At 39.1% G+C, this 24,466-nt stretch overlaps 1 long non-coding RNA gene across 2 annotated transcripts in view; it reads left to right on the top strand.

Moving 5' to 3' along the window:
• Positions 1 to 24,466, top strand: part of LOC141132954 (uncharacterized) — a 149,304-nt gene that overhangs the window by 62,506 nt on the left and 62,332 nt on the right. For both annotated transcript variants that reach the window (XR_012242991.1, XR_012242990.1), the window contains exons 2-3: positions 6,710 to 6,821; positions 7,251 to 7,348. This is a non-coding gene — a long non-coding RNA (uncharacterized lncRNA). The remainder of the gene's footprint in view (positions 1 to 6,709; positions 6,822 to 7,250; positions 7,349 to 24,466) is intronic.

Raw genomic sequence — 24,466 nt, 5'->3', positions numbered from 1 at the left:
TTAAACGAAAGGGAGTATACCCTAGCCAACATCTACGCACCAAACCAAAACCCTATGAAATATTTCACCCAAATTTTAGAAAAAATAATAGAATTTAGGAAAGGACAACTAATTTTGATGGGAGACCTCAACTTCTGTATGGACCCAAAAATAGACAGTACGGCCCGCACACAGGAAACGAAAAATGGTCAATTAAAAATGGTGAAACAAAAATTATTTTTACACCAGTTGGTGGACATATGGAGGGTGACTCACCCTTGTATGCGTGACTATACATATTACTCTCCTGTGCATGGCTCGTACTCCCGTATAGATGTGGGGCTTATAGATCACAGGGAAATAGATGAGGTGGTAGACGTCAAGATAGGTAATGTAACGTTTTCAGACCATGCCCCTGTGGTCTTGGAAATGACAATAAGGGGGGAGACAAGATCCAGGGATCAATGGTGCATTAACGAGGAGTTAATAAGGGAGGAGGAAGGTTATGTATTAGTCAGAAAGGAACTGGAAAAATATTTTGCAGTTAATGATAATGGAGAAGTCTCAGGGTCCACACTCTGGGAGGCGCACAAATCATATATTAGAGGGGTCTTGATTAAGATGGGAGCCCGGAGAAAAAAGGAAAAACACAAGGTCATCCAGAACTTAACAAGGGAGGTAGATAAGCTAGAGCAGGAACACAAAAAACAAACAGGCTCGCCATCTAGCAAGACGTATAGACAGCTGACAATCAAAAGGATAGAGCTAAAAAAGGCACTGGAGCTAGAATCAAAAACATCATATGGGAGGAGGATAAGAGACCAATATTGTTGGGGAAACAAACCTAGCAAGGTACTTGCTAAAATAGTAAAAAAAAAGAAAGCCAGAAACTTCATCGAGAAGATTCAGACTAAAAACGGCCTTATGGAACATTCCTCTAGAAAGATAGCTGAAACCTTCAGGGAATATTACCAAGACTTGTATTCAGTCAAAGCGCACGATCCCAAATCTAAAAATAGGAGAGAGATTAACAATATTTATTTGAAGAACGCCAGTTTACCTATAATATCAGATCTAGCGAGGGCCCTTCTTGAGGATCCAATTACGGAGGAGGAAATTGGGAAAGCTCTAATAGGCGGAGCCCAAGGGAAAAGTCCGGGCCCGGATGGGTTCACATTGTTCTATTACAAAAAATTCAAAGAAATATTAATCCCTAGGCTTTGTAATTACATGAATGAACTAGGAGATAGCTATGAAATGAGCAGAGAAGCCCTTCAGGCATCTATCACAATTATCCCAAAGGAAGGAAAGGAGAAAACACTCTGCTCCAGCTATAGGCCAATCTCTCTGCTCAACACCGATACAAAACTATACGCGAAGGTCTTGGCAGAGAGATTAAAGGAACATATGAACCTTTTGGTCAACCCGGACCAAGTGGGGTTCGTCCCCAAAAGAGAAGGGAGGGACAACGGAGTTAAGACGCTCCTCTTGCTACAAAAGCTGAAGGAGGATGGACCCCCAGGGCTACTGCTGTCGATGGACGCCGAAAAGGCCTTCGACAGGGTAGACTGGGGGTTCATGTTTCAGACTCTGGAGGCTATGGGAATAGGACCCAAAATGATTCACCGGATAAGGACATTATACCATCACCCCACGGCCTCAATAAAAGTTAACGGGTTAATGTCCCAACCTTTTGAGATGCGGAACGGCACGAGGCAGGGTTGCCCTCTGTCGCCGTTGCTCTTCATACTATCCCTGGAACCACTCCTAGTAACGATACGTAGAGACCCTGAGATAAAAGGTATTAAGGTAGGGGAGGATGAGCACAAAATTGCAGCATTTGCAGATGACGTGTTATTATATATAACTGACCCAGCTGCCTCCCTAAAGAAATTGAATGTAGTACTGAGGAAATATGGAAATTTATCCAACTTTCAAATAAATTTGGGTAAATCGGAAATATTAAACATCAACTTGAAAAAGGCAGAAGTAGATAAGGTGAAGAGGGTATCTGGTTTTGGGTGGACTAAGCAGCTTAAGTACCTGGGAATTCAATTAACAAACTCTATAGATAAGATTTACCACATAAACTACATCCCTCTTTTGGACAGTATCAGAACGGACTGTAAGAGACTAGCCAGCAAACCGCTCTCATGGATAGGGCGAATAAATGTCTTGAAAATGACACTCATCCCTAGGATAACCTACCACTTTCAGATGATCCCGGTCCCTCTGCCCCAGTTTTATCTAAGGAAATTGAATAAAATAATGATGAATTTTGTTTGGAAAAATAAAAAAGCAAAAGTCCCCTTCCAGATATTAAAACAAAGTAAAGATAACGGGGGACTGGCGGTACCAGATATACGAAATTACTACAAGGCCATAGTTTTATCAAGATTAACAGAATTGGTTAAAAAAAGTAATGAAAAATGGTGGGTGAAAATAGAGAATACAATTAGTAATGTGCACTTAGGAAATATAATCTGGAACCCTCCACATAGTAGAACTTTAGTTAAAAATACTCACGTAATCACACAGATGGTATTTAAAGTATGGGATGGGGTTTATAAAAAAGTGATTGGGAAATACAATTCTCCACTATTGTCACTTAAAGACAATGAATATTTTGCACCAGGCACTGAAAAAGTAGGAGGGAAAGAATCATTTTGGGGGATTTCACAGGTGAGAGATATAATCAAAAATGGAAAAATAATTACACTCCAACAGCTTAGACAAGATAGGGAATCACGGGGGATAGATGAATGGCGGTATCTACAACTGAAACATTTCGTAAGCAAACTACCCCAACCCATTAGATCTGGGGAGGATTTGACAGAAATGGAAAGGTTATGTGATTCAGAAAATTCGAGAAACACCATCTCCAAATTATATAAAATTCTGATGGGGGCTGAAAAGGTGGAGATACCGCCATACATAGAGAAATGGGAGAGGGACTTGGGCACAAAAAAAGATAAAAACACAATAAGCAAAATATTAACTAGGACTTTTAACTTAACACTTGATACACAGTCCGCAGAAATGAATTATAAATGTTTAAGTAGAAGTTATTTAACCCCCGAGATATTAAGTAAACACCAGACCGGTACAACAGCACTCTGCTGGAGGGGCTGTCATGGGCTGGGAACAATGGGTCACATCTGGTGGAGTTGCCCCAAAATACAAATTTTTTGGAAGAGGACTCTTGCATTAATAAAGATTATCACTAACATAGAGGTGGCAGAGGACCCATGGGTGGTGTTATTCCATGGATGGGAAGGAGATACAAAAAAATACAAGCAGACATTGATTCCCTTCCTCTTAAACGCTGCTAAGAGACTAATACCTAAGGGATGGCAGAGGAAGGAAAGCCCTGAGACATGGGAGTGGTTTGATGCGATAGAAGAAACATATAACAATGAGGAACTTGTAAATAAATTAGAAGAGAAAGACAACGGGACTCTGGCGGTCTGGGAACAGTGGAAACAATTTAAAAAAACTTGGAGATATGTGAAAGAATTGAAGGCCCTAGATTAATGCCAGTAAGAGTAAAATAGAGCTGACCTTGGAGAGAGGGGAGGGGGGAGGGTCTAGGGGGGACGAGGGTGGGGGGGGGTTAATAATAATGAAGTTTGGAAATCTAGAGGGGTCATTGAGATAGCTTAACCCCCAGGAGATGCATACTTTGTAAGTTTCTTGATTAAATTTTGGCAAAGGCTACGATGATGAGACACCGAGAGGGCGATGGTTCAGAATATGATCCTCAAAATTGATTCAATCCCCTCAAAAGGTTGACTGAAGTGGCAATAAAAAAAAAAAAATAAAAAAAAAAAATAAAAAAATGGTTGACTGGATCACAGGTGCATGGAGTATAACGCAATTCCTCTGATTTCATCTACAGACAGCTCTAAACATGCCATTTTGAAGTAGTGAAATACTTTATGTTCAGATCATTTATTTCTTAAAACACATCAGAGTCTTCCTTTTTTATACTTTATTGAATTTACAGATAGAACAAGGGGCAGCAGGAGATGAAAACAGCCAATGAAATGGTAGACTTTAAATATGTTTATAAAATTTTAGAGATAAAAAAGATAAATAAAAAGTAACAGCAGTTGTTTGTAGTTTTGGACAATGCGCAACCATTAATTTGGGCATAGATGTTTTAGTTGGCAGGCTATACAAAAAAACTAAAAGATACCTCCATCCACACAAGCGAGGACTTCTCCGCTGTCAGAATAAACTGATCAGCAGCCAATTGACAAAAGTTTTCCAGCATGTTTGTTCAACTAAAGTCAAGCTAATGATTGACTTCTGCAGAACAGGGAGAGAAACACGCAGATTGAAATGCAGCCATTCCCTGCTACACCGGTAGAAGTTTGATCTGTCTATGCCCAGCTTCGGTCTTTGTTAAAGGATGTTGTTAGTATTGCTGGTAATGAGGTAATATTAGTTAGGGGTCGTTAGTACTATTAGTCATGGGGTATTATTATAGGATGTTGTTAGTATTGCTAGCCATGGAGTAATGGTTAATTATAGGATATTGCTAGTCATGCATAATTGTTAGTTATAGGATTTTGTGAGTATTACTAATCAAGGGATACGGTTAGCTGGGAAATGTTGGGACTACTAGTCAATGGGTGTTGTTATGGGAAATGATCCTCCCCATAGGATAACTAGACGGACCATTGAGATTTGGCAGTGCCCGGGGAATTAACCAGTAGTCTAAGTAAAGCAATTGGGAACAGAGGAACAACTGCACCCAACATATAACAATAACTATAGGATTATAAATACACACCAGTATAGAAATAATGAATACTTTATAGGATAAAATATTAGTAATAGAATGTAAAATTATACAAACATCTAACATCAGCATATGGACCCAACTGGAGTCCTGTTTGAGTTGTGCATAAATACCTGGGTATATACAGTCATTTAGTGCATATACCTCAGAATGAAAGCTAAAATGTTACTAAACCCACAACAGTAAAATCAGTCTGTATATGCAGTAAAACATACTTGTTATACTCACTGTGGAACATAAGGGGTTAATCCTCTGCATTGTGTAAAAAGGCTATTTGATCATGTCTCTCTGATCCTTTCCTTTTTCCACGGTCCAAAATGATCTCCTGATAGAACAGAGCCTTGGGGACAATCTGCACATGCTCACTTTGCTGTGTATTGCTAGAGAGTTTTTTTTCTTGGGAGGTGCATGTGATCAGTACAGGGCCAATCAGCACTGTCCAGCCACAGGGTCAGGGGTTATGCAGCCTCATAGAACAGTCAGAGTAGAATGAAAATTCCTCCTACAAGCTTTAACCAGACCCTGATAGAAGTCACACGACCGCTAAGTACTGCTGATGAGAAAGGTATTTAGCAGTTTTATATTTTCTAAAACGATTGCATCTCCATCTTCTGTGTACTGTTGGAGACCAGATATAGAGAATGCAGGGTCCTGAGTTTAGTAACACTTTAAGTAAAGTCCAGTTGGGACAAGGCGCTCCTAGGAGATGGTCGATAATGAGTGTGATATTCATTACTGGGTCAGTGGTGATGTAGAGGTCTTCTGAGTAGTTCACAACAAGCCTGGGATGCAGCTTCTTACCAACAAAGTCTGTGTTGAGACACTGGAACTCAGTGTACGCCTATCTACTTTCATCCCCTAACAGTTTCATGTGAATGTTCATGTGGTGGTCTAATTCTTTATCTACTTCCTGGAAAATCCCCTTTATGGGATATTACAGTCCTCCAGTCGGGGTTTCTGACCCAGCTAGCAGGGACGAGGAGTACCTGTCTATAACCAACTAACCCTCAGAGAATTAACAAACAACAGCTATTTTCAATTTCAGACACTAGAGGTAAGCAGTATTGTTTCTTCCTTGCTATCATATGATGCCAGGGCTGGGTGACCCCGTGGTGTCCTGCCCTGTTACTTATGGGTGCCTGTTTCCCTATTGGGCAAGTGTGTGATCTCCCATTTCTAACACATTTTGGCTGCCATCCCTGGTCCATCCTCTAGATGGGGGTCGGTGGATGCTCCCTTCAGGTTGGGATGGGATTCCCTTGGACACCCTGTGCTTTCTGAGGTGTGGAATTTTGCGGTACTGCGCATGCCCCCTGGTTGACGCATGCACAGTTCGAGATCGGGTCTGGCGACGTCACTCACCGGCGCTTAGGCGCAGTGATCCCACACACCTCATTTAAAGTCCCAAACCCCTCTTTTTGTTTCAGGAGTGGTGCTGACATCCTTAGCTGGACAGGAACCAGGTGCCTATATAATGGGAGCGTGTCTGTATATGTGGATGGGCAGCGGTGTGGACACGGCACTGCGGTGAGTGACACGAGTCAGGTCCTGTAATCATTCCAGGTGTTATCCTCTGTTATACACCATGAATGTATTTACCGTGTATCATTTTATGTATCCCTATAGATGCCTGCCCAGATTTCCATCTTCTGTAAGCCTGATGTGGATTCATAGGCCCCCTTTTCTGTGGTCTGCTACCTATCTGCGCTTTCTGTGGTCTGCTACGTTAATGAATTTCTGTAGGACCAGATTTTTCCCTTGGGGTTCAGTGTGATTGTGATTCCCCTAGTGATCTAGGATCCCATATTCTTTTATATGATTAATAGACAGCGCCAGGCCAGTTTATTTGTAGATAGACTCCCCTTTATATATAGCCCTTAAAAGGTAGATGCTTACTGACTTTATACATTTAAATTTTTGTAGATGCTTACCGAGGAGCCTGGTTCCCTCTCTCCTGGTCACCTTGAGGTTCCCTCTTTTGCCTCCTCCACCAGTCGTAACTCCGCCCTTGTTTAAATTGTCAAGACTTCTTTAGGTGTGTATTGCTTTACAATTTGTTACTTACCTATATATACATGGTCTAGGGTTATAGGGGGTGCCTGCATACCCTTACTACAGACACTTTCAGATCTTCATACAAATGATGATTATATGTTGTAACTCTCTCTTTGGTAGATTTTTACCCTGCATACCTCTACCTGATTCCCGCACTCGAGCCTTGAGGCTCCTTGGGTGGGTGAGGTGGTTTCATGGGTGAATACAGTTGTTCCTCCCTTTACTTGGCCGTTTGATAGACCGTGAGACATGGTTATGGTCTGCTTACCCCTTAATATGTATGCGTATAGGGTACTCCACTGGCATGCAATTTTGCTGAGTGAGATGCCTGCTACCCTGCTACTGTGTTTATCTCATTTTTTGTTGTATAAATATGTCTTACTGTATGTTGTATATATTTGTTCCATAGATTATTCCTCTAAATTCCACTCTGGAAGAAGCGGTTTTCCGCGAAACGTGCCATGAAAGTCTGTTTTGCCTCTATCAGTTTCCGCTAGTCTTGATTCGGTAGGACGCAAGTACTCTATTTTTGTCTTTAAATATAGTAGCACACCCTTTCAGATTGTTGTTAGTTGGTTGTTGCTAATATTACTATTAATGGGATATTGTTGTTGAAAGCTGAAGATGAGCTTTAAACCTGACAGAGAATTTAAGTTTCCCCTGTTTTATCCAAACTAAAAAAAAAAAAGCTTAGTTTGGCATTGCATTTTAAGTAAAAGCACTGCAGAACCCTAAATTAGGTATTTCTTCCTTGTTAGTGGCAAAATGATTTAGTATTCTGTTGATGAGTAAAATGTTTCCACAATGCAGTTTCATTTGTGTGTATGATGCTGTACTGGACCATAGCAGTCTGATTATTGCAATGTATGTCAGCTCCCAGCATGCCTTTGAGAAATTAAAGTCTTGTTATTTCAATGTGAAACTACAAAGCTATTCTTCAAGGCACCTTGTATATCAGAAACGTTTTACTCCACAGTCTCAAATCATTGCCATGATCAGAGAAGCTTGATGGCTAATAACAAGCATGCCTAGGGGTCAGACTGGCAGTATGAAACAGCTCTGAACTAAGATCTGATGCAGGACTCGCAGTTGCACATGCTCTGACAGTGGAGAGCTGCAAGCTGTAAAGGGAATCACTGTGCTTAAAGCTGAACTCTAGGCAGAGATAGAAGTAAAAATTTAATACAACTCAGAAATGGCACTCTATGGTGCATATTACACAGTTTTCCTTGTAAAATTTGTAAAATCTTAATAAAAAAATGTATTCTTCTTCTAAAAAAAAAAAATTAATGCAACTCATTAATCATTAAAATATCATATATTTATTTTTTGAATGCCAGTGTAAGTACATGAGCATGACCTGGCATCAGTCTCATGCAGACCATGTACAGCAGGGCTGGAGTGCAAGGGGAATAAGTGGTACAAGGAGTCGATCTGTTCATGTGCTGACAAGGAACAAGAAAGCAGAGTGACAGAGAAATTAGCTCATCTACTCATCTTCCACAGTCCAGTCACAGGTAGGGAAGGGGGGTCCTGTATGACCTGGGCTCATGGGAAGTGGTTTGAATGATGCTGGCCATCATAGGCTAGGTTCACATCTACAGTATGCATGTCTGGAACATGCGCAAAATTGCACGCTTTCCCAACATGCACAGACACAAGCTGCCTTTTAGCAGACATGCGTTGGTGCCATTAATTGTTAATGGATACCCCCATGCATCTACAGACATGACCATTTTTGCATGGCAAGCCGCATGGTGCCGCAGCACCATGCATCAGTTTGGTGCATTTTTTAACAAGAGCCAGGGACTTCCTTTCTACGTTTCTCGTGTGTAGGGCTGCCCATTAAAATGAATCAACGGACCTAAACGTGACGTGGGGAAAAGTGAGAAAAACCCACAGAAACACGCCTGCGTTCGGTTGTACCTGTTGGTGTGAACCAAGCCTTAGCTTCACCCTGCAGCCTAAAGCCTAGTACACACGATAAGATTATCGGACAAATGATCGTCCATTTTTTCTTTTTTTTTTTTCTTGTACGACAGAATAAAAATTCGAAAGTGATGTCATGTATTGCAATGTATTTGTATTGTATTTGTTGTATTGTATTTTCGGACAAAAATTATACTGATTAAATTAAAATCGTACAGTCTAGTATTTTACAAAAACATTTTTCGTGTTTGTCCCTTTGGATAATTTCGGACAAAAGCTGTGAACTAACGATCAGATTATCATGCGATCGATTCAAAAGCGGTATTTTCTGTACAATATTCTGAACTATGCACTAGGCTTTAGCCTTCCTTAGCTTGTTTTACATCAACAGGCATGACTAAGCTCAGGCACAGATCCTCGCATTCCGGTGTGTTGTGTGTAGGGCAGCGCATTCATTTGAATATGCTTTCCTGTGCATGAGAGACACAGGAAAGAAGTCTCTGACTCTTTTCCAAAATTGTACCACACGAGTTTGCTGATGCGTAAGGAGTGCCATCAACAATTAAAGGCACCTGCTTCAAGCCTGTTAAAGCGTAGCACATTTCTGTGCGTGCCGGGAAAGCATACGACTTTGTGCATGTGCCCGGCATGCACAGATGTTATCTTGGCACAAAACCAGTCACTTGGCTTCTTTTTAGCATCACAGGTTGAGTGCCATTACTTACAAATCTATTGGTGCCTGCCTGCCCAGGTGAAAAAAAAAGAAACCTTTTTTGCCTTTATTTTGTGAAATTTCCCTGGATGCAGATGGCGCTAATTGTCACCAATAAATCAGCAATAAAAAGACTCAAAGTTGAACATTTTCAATGTATGTCTCAACTTCCTAAAGAAAATCACATCAAAGTGAGTGTCTGAAGCCCATGCCTGTAAAAACATGTATAAAAAACTGATTTGTCACATTTTATTTCTTAAATCCCCATGAAACAGTGACGCACAAACACTCCTTTTGCTTCTAAAAAGAAAGCATCCTTTTTATTCCACGTTAACCCTTACACATTGCCTTCCAAACCCCCAAGAAGTGAGGGCACCTACAGCTCCAAGGATTCATTTGTCTTAAATATCATCTTCTCAGCTGGAGAATCCTACTTTTATAAAAATCCACTAAACAGAAGAAGAAAATGTGATTTTTTTTTTTTTGTTAGAATTATGTCATAAATATGAGCATGCCTCCACGATCAATCAGCTACACAAAAAAGCCTGCAAATTATGGAAATTACAATAGAATTCCTGGTGCTTGCGGTTTTAGTGCCCATGCTGAGAAGCCCTCTCGTATCCACTATAAAAGCATTATGTAAAATAAAGGGCAGAAGTTTTTTTTCACTCTGGAAAATGGACGTGTTAAGAATTTTCAGATCGATAAATAAAAAATCTAGGGCTTTAGGGACACATTATATGTATACATCCCAGGGAATTTGCCTGAAAAGGAGGATTGTGTTATATCCAGGAGCCTGTTTTTTTTCTTTTCTTGTATGAAATTAACACACTGCTTGATAGCTGGTTTTGCACATTTGGATCTTTTAAATAATGTTACATAATAAGAGAGGCAGCTTTTAATTATTACAGAAATAAAATTGTGTGGGAAGACCCAAAATAATAACACTGAAAATATATTGTCGGGAAAAGAAAGGTTTATAATGCACACCTGCTATTTCCTGACTTCTGGTTCCATATGCAGCAGTTTTTGTGAAAAATAAAAAAAATAACTAATTACATTTAACCCAAAGATTAAATTTCACATAAGCTTTAAAATTTTAGGGCCTCTTGCACACGGGATGCCTAAAGCCTCGTACACACGGTACGATTGTTGGCCAACCATGCATCTGATTTTTGTCATAAGGGCGTGTGCCTGGATCTAGTCTTGCATACTAACGGTACATAATTGTCGGCCAACAAACACGAACATAGTGACGTAGTAGACGTACTACGAGACTAGAGAAAGTTAATTTCTCAAGCGACATCCTTTGGACTCCTTATGGTAATTTCATGTTAGTAGAAGTTTGGTGAGTGTTGATTTGCGCTTTTCAGTTCGTTTTTTACAGTTCATTTCTGAACAGCCATTCGTCAACCAGCCATGTTGCGTAATCAGAGGAGAGAAATTGCTTTGACCCGAGTCCAGTCCAGGAACAGGAGGAGGAGGAGTTCTTGGACCAAAAATTGTTTGCTTAATCGTGACCAATTATGTCATATGCCATTGCTGCGGAAGATTCAGGAGAATAATCCTGGATGATTTTCGGAATTATCTCCAGATGATGGACCCCTGCTTTCAACAACTCTTGGCATTGGTGTCCCCCTAGATTAAGAAGCAGGACACTTGTATGAGTCTTTCCATCACTCCAGAGCAATGGCTTATAGCCACCTTGCGGCACTTGACGATGGGGAGAAGTCTCCAGGACCTCAAGTTTACGACTGGGATCTCCCCCCAGGCTCTGGGAGTCATTATTCCAGAGACCTGCTTAGCCATTATTCAAGTCCTGCAGAAGGACTATATTAGGGTAAGTTTTTACGTTTAAGATCACATTCTATGTATTTATGTTTGCTAATGTATTGTATTAATTTGTTGATGACATTATTCTCAATATTGTAATATGCTGTAAATGTCCTCTTTGTCCTCATGCATGCTGTAAGCTTTTCCTGCTCCTTTTTTGGCCTACATGCATATTTTCCTTCAATAACCTCCCCAGCATGCTATCCAGGGCCCATACACACCTAGCCTAGTAACTTAACAATGTTTTTGTCAGCTACATTTTGGGACTTACACTAAACAACCCCTAAAATGTGTCCAAATGTTCTTGTTGTCCTCCAATTCAGGCAGAGTGCAAGTTTATGGCCCAAACTCATCTGGAACCTTTCCCCTCCCCCCAAAAATGCTAAGTCAACAGATCCAAATGCTGACTTTGCAAAACCCATACACACTATCCCTCGTTTGTCTTCATATTTCTGTATAAATTCCCCAAACCATGTATTGCAAGGGCCTGCCTGAATACCTACAAATTGAAACTTCTTAATTTTTTGGCTCCTATTATATTGATTGTCAATGTCAAAATGAGCTGCAATTTGGACAGTGTGTATCCAGCTTTTTCGATTATGACACTTCTTACCTGTCCACTGGGCTGCCAATAGTGTAAGTAAGGAGGGGCTGGCCAAAGTATCACTGATTATTTATGCAAACAGCTCTCATGGAAGTGGAGAGGGTTACCTGTCCAAAACATCTTCCCATTACCTCCCCCCCTTAAAATTTGTCTAATGGCCACCAGAGGGGGGAGGAATCAGATAAATTGACCTTCCACTTTTGTCTTTAAATACTCATTTAAGTGTATGCTTATGTTGGCTAAGCATGTTTGTGTCAAATCTGCTTGCAATGTTATGTGCAGAAAGAGTAATTTCTTTTTTCTTCTTTTAATCCACAGTTTCCTTCCAACCCAGAGCAATGGCAGGACGTTGCAGCCCAGTTCTATCATCAGTGGGATTTTCCCAACTGTGGTGGTGCTATTGATGCAGGCATGCCCAGATTGTACCACCACCCAACTCTGGCTCCTATTAATTTAATTATAAGAGCTTTTGCAGCATAGTCATGCTAGCGGTAGTGTCTGCCAACTATGAGTTCCTGTATCTGGATGTAGGGAAGAACGGCCGCAACTCTGATGGAGGAGTGATTATGCAGACAGAGTTCTACAAGCTGGTCCAGAATGACACCTTAAACTTGCCACCTGCTGAGGAGAATGTTGAGGGCCTAAATTTTGTTTTCGTGGCAGATGAGGCCTTTGCTCTGGGGGAACATCTGATGAAGCTGTTTCAACCTCACCCCAGAGCAGAGAATCTTCAATTACAGGCTCTCTCATGCCAGAAGGGTGGTTGAAAACCCCTTTGGTATCCTTTTGAGTTGTTTCAGGCTGTTTTTTACTCCAATCAACCTGGCACTCTACAAGATAAATCATGTGGTTCTGCGCTGCTGTATTCTCCATAATTTTTTTAAGGAGGAATGCTACCAGCTACCTAGCCTCACTGCCAAGTGATGTGGACCCTGAAGTGGCAGGCCCAGCTGAAGAGGCTGCAGCTCGTCCATCTGTGGGAATGCTGACGGCTATTGAAAATGCCCGTGCTGGATTGCCGAGATTGACGGCAGAAATACCTGGAATATTTTGTGGGTAGAGGGGCAGTGTCTTGGCAGCAAATTGTATCTGATAATTTTTAATTTTTTGTAAGGTCATAAACTCCTATTTCCTTTGAACTACTGTTGTCTGTGTTTCTTTTATGTCTAATATGTTCCCAAATGGGCTCTATTTTGGCCACTTGCTCCAATAGTGCAAATGTACTTTAATTGCTACATGAGGTGACAATATCTTCTTCAACTAACTATTATGGTGTGCTGTGGGTCTGCTACACACACACACAATGTTTTTGTCCTTAATGGATCTAATGCATGAAATTCAAAAACATTATGCCTTTACAACTTTTTGTTTTTGAGGCATAAAAATTTCAGAAGTTGTCCACATTTAAGAGAACATTGTCACCGTAACTACAACTACTTACAAAATACACTGGTATTGAGCAATGAAAGAATAAGCCACACATTGTTTAGTAAAAAAAATCTTACTCAAAGCACATTCACATATGCGTTTTAAGGTTTTAAAACAAACCAACATCAAGGTGTATAACATGTATGTTTTGCATTATTTCTCCTTTTTTTGTGGCTAAACAGGCATCTTCTAAAACATTAGATATACATCCCAAACTCAGTAACTTACAAAGTTCGAGTTTGGTAAAGTGAAGGCCAAACGAGACATTAGTATCCAAAGACTGTGGGGATGTTGCCTTCCTCAGATGGGGTGAACTCACCCCTCTAAAAGCCAAAATTTTAAGCCACGTACACGTAGAGTCATAACAATTAAATGTCCCATGCCTAAAATGTGTGTAGTTACAAACATCTATTTTTCAAAACACACAAAACACACAGTGTGTCAACATGTGCTATCTACCATCATGGGGTATCAATGGACGCGTTTCAGGGGTGTAACCCCTTCCTCTGAGCTACTTTAGTTATGAGGAAGGGGTTGCACCCATAAAACGCATCCATTGCTACCCTGTGATGGGAGATAGCACATGTTGACACACTATGTGTTTTGGGGTTTTTAAAAAATAGATGTATGGAACTACACACATTTTAGGCATGGGATCTTGGGGAAATAAGAATGTTAAGGCCCAATTTGGGGGCACCTTCAAATTTGTGGTTTTAGGTTATAAAAAATACGTAAACATTACAATTCACATTAGTTAGGGCAGTATTTCCCAACTCTCTTCCTCAAGATGCAAACCCAGGTCATGTTTTCGAGATTCCTTGAATTTGGCACATGTGATGTCATTTTCACTTTTAGTAATTCGCACAGTCCTTTTTAGACTGAGGAAAAACAAGAAAATAGGACCTGGTGGTGTATCTGGAGGAGTGGAGTGTAGAAACTGTCACTAAACTTTCACATTTAAAAGTCATAAAAACATGGTAATTATTAAAAGGGCAAACAGGAGCCAACAAGTGGGACAATAAACTTCAGACCAGGCAAGAGGAAATTTGAATTTGGCAAGCACGTCCACAAAATCTCGGATTCTTCGCTGTAAAGCAGTGGCAGCCTCCTTGATTTGCTCCAGGTCCTTCAAACAATGCAACATATCTGCACTCATTCTGCCAATAGTACATTGTGGGAGATCATGACCTAGTAAGAAGAGTAAAAAGTATTAAGGGAACGAGGGTCAAGTGGCTGAGGCACTACATAGTGAGTTATGGTCAAGTTACTAGTCGAATTCAGGAAATACTTACCTACCAGTCTATTGTTTCTTGCAACCTGCTTGCCCTTCAGACACCTACACTACTAGTAACGTATACACTGCAACTACTCTATAATCTTGGCCCTGGTGCCTGGGCCTCCCAAACTCGGGTACCTAGCAACACTGCCAGCTCCTTCCACCTCTTCCTTCTCCGTGCTAATGTTAATGCACTACATATTTTGGTAATGGGTGGAGTGGATGTTTGGTTTGGACATCTAAACACTCCATATGTATATATATTCAAAATGTATAATGCGCTAATATTAACCTCCCAATATAACACGGTGTGATCTCTTAATGATTAATTCGTGAATCATGTGCAAAATAATCAAATAGAGCCTATTATAAATAACATAACATCCTTCACCATAAGAAAATCCTATAACTAAATATCAATGTGATAATAAATTATTGAACACAATTAAAAAGAGAAAAATAAAAATAAGATATATTAATGTGATGAACCACAGTGCACAGGTATCTCAATAGGACAGCATACTGCTGTGAAAAAATATAACGTCTTTGGTGATTTGATGAATATAGACAGGTTTCAATGAGTGATCCCCAGTGATAGCTGGCTTGCTCATATATTCAGCTGCTCATTAGCATGGGCTGGCTTCTGGCTTTCAAAGAACTTCCGCAGTATGAAACAACAAAGGAAGAAAGACCATTGCGTAGGCAGTGTAATATGTAATCCATATATATTAAGGGTAAAAAATTCACTCACACTTTTCAGCAGAATAAATCTCATATGCTAAGGTCAGTTGCATACAGCTAACAGCTGGGATCTCCTCACACGCCAACAGTGTGCACACAGCACTGCACGTAACTGGCTCCTCCCGACTGGTTTCATCACTAGACACCTGACTTTTTCAAAGGTGACCATGTGACGATCTTGCTTAGTATTTATAGTGTGCATGCTGGTTGCTATAGTGACCAGGGAGTGTAATGCATCATCATGCCGCTATATGCGTTCTGCACTACATTCAAACAACATAATATCCATACAAATTACAAATACATGTTTTATTGTAAAAATTATGTATCTATATGTATTAAATTGTTACTTTGTATGGATATTATGTTGTTTGAATGTAGTGCAGAACGCATATAGCGGCATGATGATGCATTACACTCCCTGGTCACTATGGCAACCAGCATGTACACTATAAATAATAAGTAAGGTCGTCACATGGTCACCTTTGAAAAAGTCACGTGTCTAGTGATGAAACCGGTCGGGAGGAGCCAGTGATGAGCAGTGCTATGTGTACACTGTTGGCGTGTGAGGAGATCCCAGCTGTTAGCTGTATGCAACTGACCTTACCATATGCGATTTATTCTGCTGAAAAGTGTGAGTGAATTTTTACCCTTATTATATAGGGATTACATATCACACTGCCTGTGCAATGGTCTTTCTTTCTTTGTTGTTTCATACTGCGGAAGTTCTTTGAAAGCCAGAAGCCAGCCCATGCTAATGAGCAGCTGAAGATATGAGCAAGCCAGCTATCACTAAGGATTACTCATTGAAACCTGTCTATATTCATCAAATCACCAAAGACGTTATATTTTTTCACAGCAGTATGCTTTTCTTATTGAGATATCTGTGCACTGTGGTTCATCACATTAATATATCTTATCTTTATTTTTCTCTTTTTAATTGTGTTCAATAATTTATTATCACATTGATATTTAGTTATAGGATTTTGTTATGGTGAAGGATGTTATGTTATTTATAATAGGCTCTATTTGATTATTTTGCACATGATTCACTAATTAATCATTAAGAGATCACACCATGTTATATTGGGAGGTTAATATTAGCACATTATACATTTTGAATATATACAACACTTTTTGCGAGATATCAGTTCACATACACAATAATTGCAGCTATATTATTTGGTCAATTTCTGGTATTTGTCACTTATTTATTTATTTACTAGTTCATATCAGCGCTTTAGTGCAATTTTTACTTTATTGTTTCACTGATTTTTTTCACTTGAGCGGCAGTTATGGATATATTTAAATTTGTGGAAAATCGCACGGTGGATTTAAAAGAAGTTTTTTCCACTAGTCAAAACCACTGAGCACAGGTGATTTGGACAGCAATTTTAGAAAATTTGGTCATCTAATGGAAAAAAAAGGTGAGCCTATGGTGGAACATTATCACCCACGAACAATATTTAAAAGAAAATATTGTCCCTAGACGTTTAAGGTGGGATGCCCCCATCAATGATGGCATTGTAGATGAGTAAATGAATGGTATAAATTTTTTAATGAAAAAGGGCTGGAATTACTGTAGTTTTTAATTAAAAGGAAACAAAGAAAAACTGCAATCATAAACAAACAAATTGAGGATTGCAAAGTTATATTAGAAGCTTACAAGGATTCACCCTCTTTTGACTCACTAACGAATCAGTTAAATAGAGTATTAGAACAAAAGGATGTGGAAATCAAACAAAGGCAAAAAAGAAAATACCCGAGAGATACAAATGATTACAAATTAGAACAATCTTATAAATGGCAATTAAATTTAAAAGAAGGTAATACTGGATCCATAGCTTCCTCTCCAGAAAGAGAGGTGCGAATCCGGTCTCGAAATCGGGATCAAAGGTATAAATCCCCAAATAGGCATTATAAGGATAATAATAATAATGGGTCACCAAATGGGCCACCTAAACAATGTGAAACCAATAGGCCAAGGACTTCTAAACCATGGTGGCAAAACAAGAACAATCCTAAACCATAGGTAAAATCGCCAAAAAGGCCATATTGGAAAAATAATATTAAAAATCAAAAACCCCGGAATCACCCTAATAATCATTATGATAATCCAGGGCCCCGAGGTTATGGCCAATCAGATACTAACAATATGATGTATCAGAGCTATGGATACCAAGGACATGGTAATCAGGGAGATCCAGAATATGGTCATTCAAGATATTCCAATTAATACAATCAGGACAGGAGGGAAGCAAGAGAGCAACCCCAATACCACTATCAACAAGGGTGGAACCAACGGCATCATTATCAGTACCAATATGGATCTAGGAATAGCCCTATTCGTACCCAAAATTGATATGAAGCATTAAGAGACTATAGAGAAAATGACCCAACATCTTTTTTGGACCGGCGCAGGAGCAAAAGGACCCCGCCTCGGCAGGACGTAATAACGCATGTGAGAAGCCCAAACGCAGGAGGGGATGCCGAGGAGGATTCAAGGTCCAAAAGAAAAAGAGAGTAGTGGGTGAAGGCATATACAATCTAAGTGGAATTGATCTAAGTCGAACTGAATTACTAGTATTGGATAAAGGATTGAAATATGCACCAAAGCGCAATCTAAATAAGTTTGATTTATATGTGGATATCCAAAAATATACAAGAAGATTTAATATCAAAAAATATATGTTGAACAAAACTATTGTGACTAATGTAGAAAATGGAGGTAGGATTGATACACCTGGAAGAATTCTCCATAGCAACTTAAGAAGCAAATCCTTATTCAACCCCCTCTGTTCATAACAACCAACATATAGAAGTTTTTAACAAAATGGTGACACAAGAGGTAGATAAACTTAAAATTAAAAGAATAAAAGATCCGCAAGGTATTAGAAAAGGAATAAAAGAATTGGAAGATAATAACAATGTGGTAGTGAGACTGGCCGATAAAGGAGGTGCAATTGTGGTTTTATCAAAAGAATACTACAACAATGAACTTCAAGGACAACTGAATGATCAGAATAGGTATATAAAACTGAGAGGAAATCCCACTAGAGAATATAAAAGTGAATTACAGGAGTTGATAATAAAAGGAAGCAAAAAGAATATATTAACCAAAAAGGGGGAAAAATATCTCCTACCAGATACATGCAGGGTGCCTATTATTTACACAATACCAAAGCTCCATGAGGATCAGAAGAATCCGCCGGGACGGCCAATAATAAATGGTATACATTCCATAAATGCAAGATTAGGGGAATATGTGGACAATTTTTTGCAACCATTAGTCCCATCAACACCAGCTTATCTAAGGGACACCAAGCACTTGATTCAGGAATTGAATAACATTGAAATCAGGCCAGATCAAAAATATTTGTTAGCCACAGCAGACGTTTCGTCTTTGTATACAAGCATAGGCCATCAGGAGGCCATACAAGCCTCAAGATGGGCCATGGATAGATATAGTAATGAAGAAAGAAATAAGCCCCAGGGATAATGCGAACATAGAGGAATAGAAAAATGGGGGTACACCTAAATTATGTAAAAAAATGTTCACTTTATTGATACAAAATAATAAATATAACAGTGGAAATATATAAAAGGTGTCGGGGAGCCTCAATGGGCCACCATGGACAGCTCAACCCGCCAAAATTAGTCAAGGAGCAATAAGTGTATAAGCACGGCATGAAGATCAACCCGGGCCATCGGTTAACACCTGTACAATTGGGTTTGCTGGTGGTAAGCTATCTGTAACAAGAAAAGCACACACGGTTATTGAGTACAATGACATTTTTACAATAAAAATTAAAATAAAATTTCACATAGTCAGTATTGACCAAAATAAATGCTGTCATAAGTGGTAAGGGAGGGGACAAAGAAACAATAGAAGAGAAATATATACAGAAAAGATCATGGAGAGCAGAAACTGACATTACATGTCCTTATCAAACGAGCCTGATGTAAAGCCTGGTAAAAAGGGCTTAAAGCTAAAGGCCTCATTGAGGCCAGGGGATGAGGTGGCCTTGAGATGGTATATCCACCTGAGCTCCCGTTGGAGAAGGAGTTTATCAAGGTCCCCTCCACGGGTGCCCAGGTGTATTCGGTCCAATACCAATACTCTGATGGTGGGGAAAATACCATTATGTACTTGTAACACATGTCTTCCTAAGGGTACATCAGGGTTGCTGGTTTGCATAGCCCTGATGTGGCGATATAGCCTTTGCCACAACTTCTGTACGGTCTTACCCGCGTAAAAGCAGTTGTAGCTGCACATCAAGAGATAAACAACTGCAGTTGTTTGGCAATTAGAGAAGTGTCTGGGTGTATAACGTATTCCGTTGGGTAAGTATATATTCTTTCTGGAATCCATGTATTTGCAATATCCGCAAGAGACGCAGGGGAAAGTCCCTCGCATCTTGCATGGGTCTCCTCCACCCGAACCCTGAAACTCACTTTTGACCAAAAGGTCCCCTAAAGAGGTAGCACGTCTGTATGTTAGGTTGGGAACAGAGGGTACATATGGTCCCACAGTGGGGTCCGAAGTGAGGAGATGCCAGTATTTTTTGCAAATTTGTCTGATCAATGCGTGGTCTTTGGAATAGGTAGTGATAATACGACTATGTGTCTCAGGTGTTTTATTTTTGGCACTCAATAGTTTGTGTCTATCAATGTTTTCTGCCCGCTTGAACGCCTTTTTTAAAATTTAATGGCTATAACCTCTATCTAGGAGGCGCCTTTTAAGGTTGTTAGCCTCTCGTTTGTAGTCTGTATCATTAGAACAGTTTTGCTTAATCCTTAAATATTGTCCATAAGGAATGGACTGAATAAGAGGTCTGGGATGGAAACTGGATGAGTGAAGAACGGTGTTGCCTGCAGTAGTTTTCTTGTACAGTTTGCATTATAACATATTTGCATCATTCTTAAATATTTCTACATCCAAGAAGGTGACCTTAAAAGGATCAGCAGTCATGGTGAATTTAAGATTAAATTCATTTTGGTTTAGAGCTAGTAAACAATCATCCAGTAGTTCACTTGGACCATCCCAGACAACGAAGATGTCATCTATGTACCTGTGCCACATAACAACGTGGCGCAGGTACATAGAGAGATCCTCGTCACAAAAAATGGTTTGTTCCTACTCCCCCAGGTACAGATTGGCGTAGCCAGGGGCACAACAAGTGCCCCTGGCTACGCCCTGCACCTGGAGGAAGTGTGGACTATCGAATGAAAAAACTTTATGTTGGAGAATAAAATCTAAAGATAACAAGATAAAATCATTGAAGGAGTTTTCGTGGTGGCTAGTCTGCCCCGTAGATGACGTCACGTATGACGAAACATGTAGGGCGTGGCCTCGCAGTGCTTGCCATCACGTGTTCTGAAAGGTTTACTTTGCACGGGCGTTCTGCCTTTGTATATGCCGGCTTTTTATGAATTTTTTATGGAGTTTTTTTAAATGTTCACTTGTGGTTTATCCAATAAAACCCCAACGATATTACACCAGAGGAGCTTCTTCTTTTCTCCTTATGTCTTTTTTGTCTATGGGCCTCTCCATTTTCGGGTCCCCCCTCTGATGCTGGAGCTGTTGGACTATCCCGACCATCTGGAAGTCTGCGGTGTACGCTGTCAAGACCTGGTTACCAACATTTGGTCCCTGCAGAGGGCGAAATCTGCAAGCTCGTAAGACCTTGCCACAGAGGAGGTCCAACAATAGGGGTAAGCGCACACCTATTACTCTCTCTGCAATCAATGCACGTCCGATAGAAAGCTTCTTTGATCTATCAGCCCTTATGGTTTGAAGACTAGACAATTTAAATGGACTTTTATTCCTATTGGAATTATTGTTTTATGGACATATTATAGGTGGTGTTGTTGCCTGAACATCGACTCTTAGCACATAACTATTTCCTGTTATAAAGTTTATGCACTCATTGTTACTTTTTGATTGGGACTTACATACATATTGTGTGTCCTAAACTTTTTTTTCAATTATATTATCACTGCTAGCGCAATTAAGTTTTATTTTATTAGTCTGTGAGAGAAGCTTTTGCATGCAGGCTAGCCCCTTCGAATGGGGTATGGAGCTGTAAAGAGCTTCCACATCGATACTAGCTAAAATGCATCCTTCTGATAATTGTACACCTTCAATAATTTGTAACAAATGAATGGTGTCACGTATATATGAAGGTATGGATAGGACAAAGGGTCTAATGTGTTCGTCCACGAGACGTGACAAATTTTCCATGATAGCCCCATTGCCCGAAATTATGGGTCTCCATGGAGGGTCACTGGTATGTTTGTGGATCTTAGGGAGGGCATAAAAGGTTGGCACCCTAGGATAGGGAATACATATGAAGTCAAGAATTTGTTTTGAAATAGCTTTGTTATAAAATGCTTAATCAAAAAATGCGTAGAATTTGTGCTTAAATGCTTCAACGATATCAGGGCCGACTGGACGGTACCACTCCCTGTTACCCAAAATCTTCATGCACATATGACTGTATTTGTCATTGTCCATTAAGACTATGTCCCCCCCCTTTGTCCGATGCTTTTATAGTGATTTCATGGTTGTTAAGCAAATTTTGAAGGGCAGATTTCTCGTTTTGAGTGAAGTTATCAGAGGTGGAGGACACTAACCACTTCTCATGGACACCCCTACCTCACAAACACTAGTCCCTCCCACTAAATCTTCCCTTACAAAAACTTCTTCAATATATCCTGCACCTAGCTCCAATCAAGGGGTTTCTACCTTTCTAAAGATGACCTGCCAAGAAATCAGAAAACTAAAGTGTATGTCCTCCACGTCTGATAACCTCACTCAAAACGAGAAATCTGCCCTTCAAAATTAGCTTAACAACCATGAAATCACTATAAAAGCATCGGACAAAGGGGGGAACATAGTCTTAATGGACAATGACAAATACAGTCATATGTGCATGAAGATTTTGGGTAACAGGGAGTGGTATCGTCCAGTCGGCCCTGATATCGTTGAAGCATTTAAGAACAAATTCTACGCATTTGTTGATGAAGCATTTTATAACAAAGCTATTTCAAAACAAACTCTTGACTTCATACGTATTCCCCATCCTAGGGTGCCAACCTTTTATGCCCTCCCTAAGATCCACAAACATACCAGTGACCCTCCAGGGAGACCCATAATTTCGGGCAATGGGGCTATCACGGAAAATTTGTCACGTCTCGTGGACAAACACATTAGACCCTTTGTCCTATCCATACCTTCATATATACGTGACACCATTCATTTGTTACAAATTATTGAAGGTGTACAATTATCAGAAGGATGCATTTTGGCTAGTATCGATGTGGAAGCTCTTTACAGCTCCATACCCCATTCGAAGGGGCTAGCCTGCATGCAAAAGGTTCTCTCACAGACTAGCCACCACGAAAACTCCTTCAATGATTTTATCCTGTTATCTTTAGATTTTATTCTCCAACATAACGTTTTTTCATTCGATGGTCGACACTTCCTCCAGGTGCAGGGCGTAGCCATTGTTGTGCCCCTAGCTATGCCAATCTGTACCTGGGGGAGTGGGAACGAACCATTTTTTGTGACGAGGACCTCTCTATGCACCTGTGCCACGTTGTTATGTGGCACAGGTACATAGATGACATCTTCGTCGTCTGGGATGGTCCACGTGAACTACTGGATGATTGTTTACTAGCTCTAAACCAAAATGAATTTAATCTTAAATTCACCATGACTGCTGATCCTTTTAAGGTCACCTTCTTGGATGTAGAAATATTTAAGAATGATGCAAATAATATAGACATGTGCAGGATGAAAAAATTAGTTTAGTTTAGTTTCGTTTCGATTCGTTATTTAACTTAATTCGTTTAGTTAAATTCGTTGCATTCATTACATTCGTTTTCGGAATTCGTTTCATTTCGTATTCGAATTCGAAAAAATTCGACCGTTTTCGAAAAAAACTATCAAATTCGAAAAAATTCTAACACATTCGAAAAAACTGTCAAATTCGAAAAAATTCTACCACATTCGAAAAAAACTATCAAATTCGAAAAAATTCTACCACATTCGAAAAAAACTATCAAATTCGAAAAAATTCTACCACATTCGAAAAAAACTGTCAAATTCGAAAAAATTCTACCACATTCGAAAAAAACTGTCAAATTCAAAAAAATTCTACCACATTCGAAAAAAACTGTCAAATTCGAAAAAATTCTACCACATTCGAAAAAAACTGTCAAATTCGAAAAATTTCTACCACATTCGAAAAAAACTATAAAATTCGAAAAAAACAATAACTGAATTTGAAAAAGTAAACTTTATATAACCATTTTGCGAAATTTGAAATTCGTATAGAATGAAATCGAATTCCAATAGAAAAGATTAGGATAGAATAGAAAGTATAAAAGAATAGCATAGAAAAACAATAGATCAGAATAGAAAAAAATATAATATATTGTATTCTAAGCTTTTCTATTTGAATTCGAATTCATTCTGTACCAAATTCCAATTTTGGAAGATGGTTAAATATATATATTATATTTTTTTTCTATTCTGTTCCATTGTTTTTCTATGCTATTCTTTTCTATTCTAATCTAAACTTTTCTATTCGAATTTGAATTAATTCTATGCGAAATTCGAATTTCGGAAGATGGCTTCTAAAATTAGAATTTCGTATAGAATGAATTCGAATTTGAATAGAAAAGATTAGAATAGAAATAGAATAGACTAGAAAAACAATAGAACAGAAGAGAATATATATATATTTTTTTCTATTCTGTTTCATTGTTTTTCTATGCTATTCTTTACTTTTCTATTCGAATTTGAATTCATTCTATACGAAATTCGAATTTCAGAAGATGGCTTCTGAAATTCGAATTTTGTATAGAATGAATTTGAATTTGAATAGAAAAGAATAGACTAGAAAAACAATAGAACAGAACAGAATAAAATATAATATATATATTATATCTTATTCTATTCTGTTCTATTGTTTTTCTAGTCTATTCTTTCTACTCTATTTTAATCTTTTCTATTCAAATTAATTTTATACGAAATTCGAATTTTGGAAGATGGTTATATATATATATATATATATATATATATATATATATATA

The sequence above is a fragment of the Aquarana catesbeiana genome, linkage group LG03 (genome assembly GCF_042186555.1).
Source record: "Aquarana catesbeiana isolate 2022-GZ linkage group LG03, ASM4218655v1, whole genome shotgun sequence".
Taxonomy (NCBI): Eukaryota; Metazoa; Chordata; class Amphibia; order Anura; family Ranidae; genus Aquarana; species Aquarana catesbeiana.
This window is presented reverse-complemented; position numbering and strand designations above follow the sequence as displayed.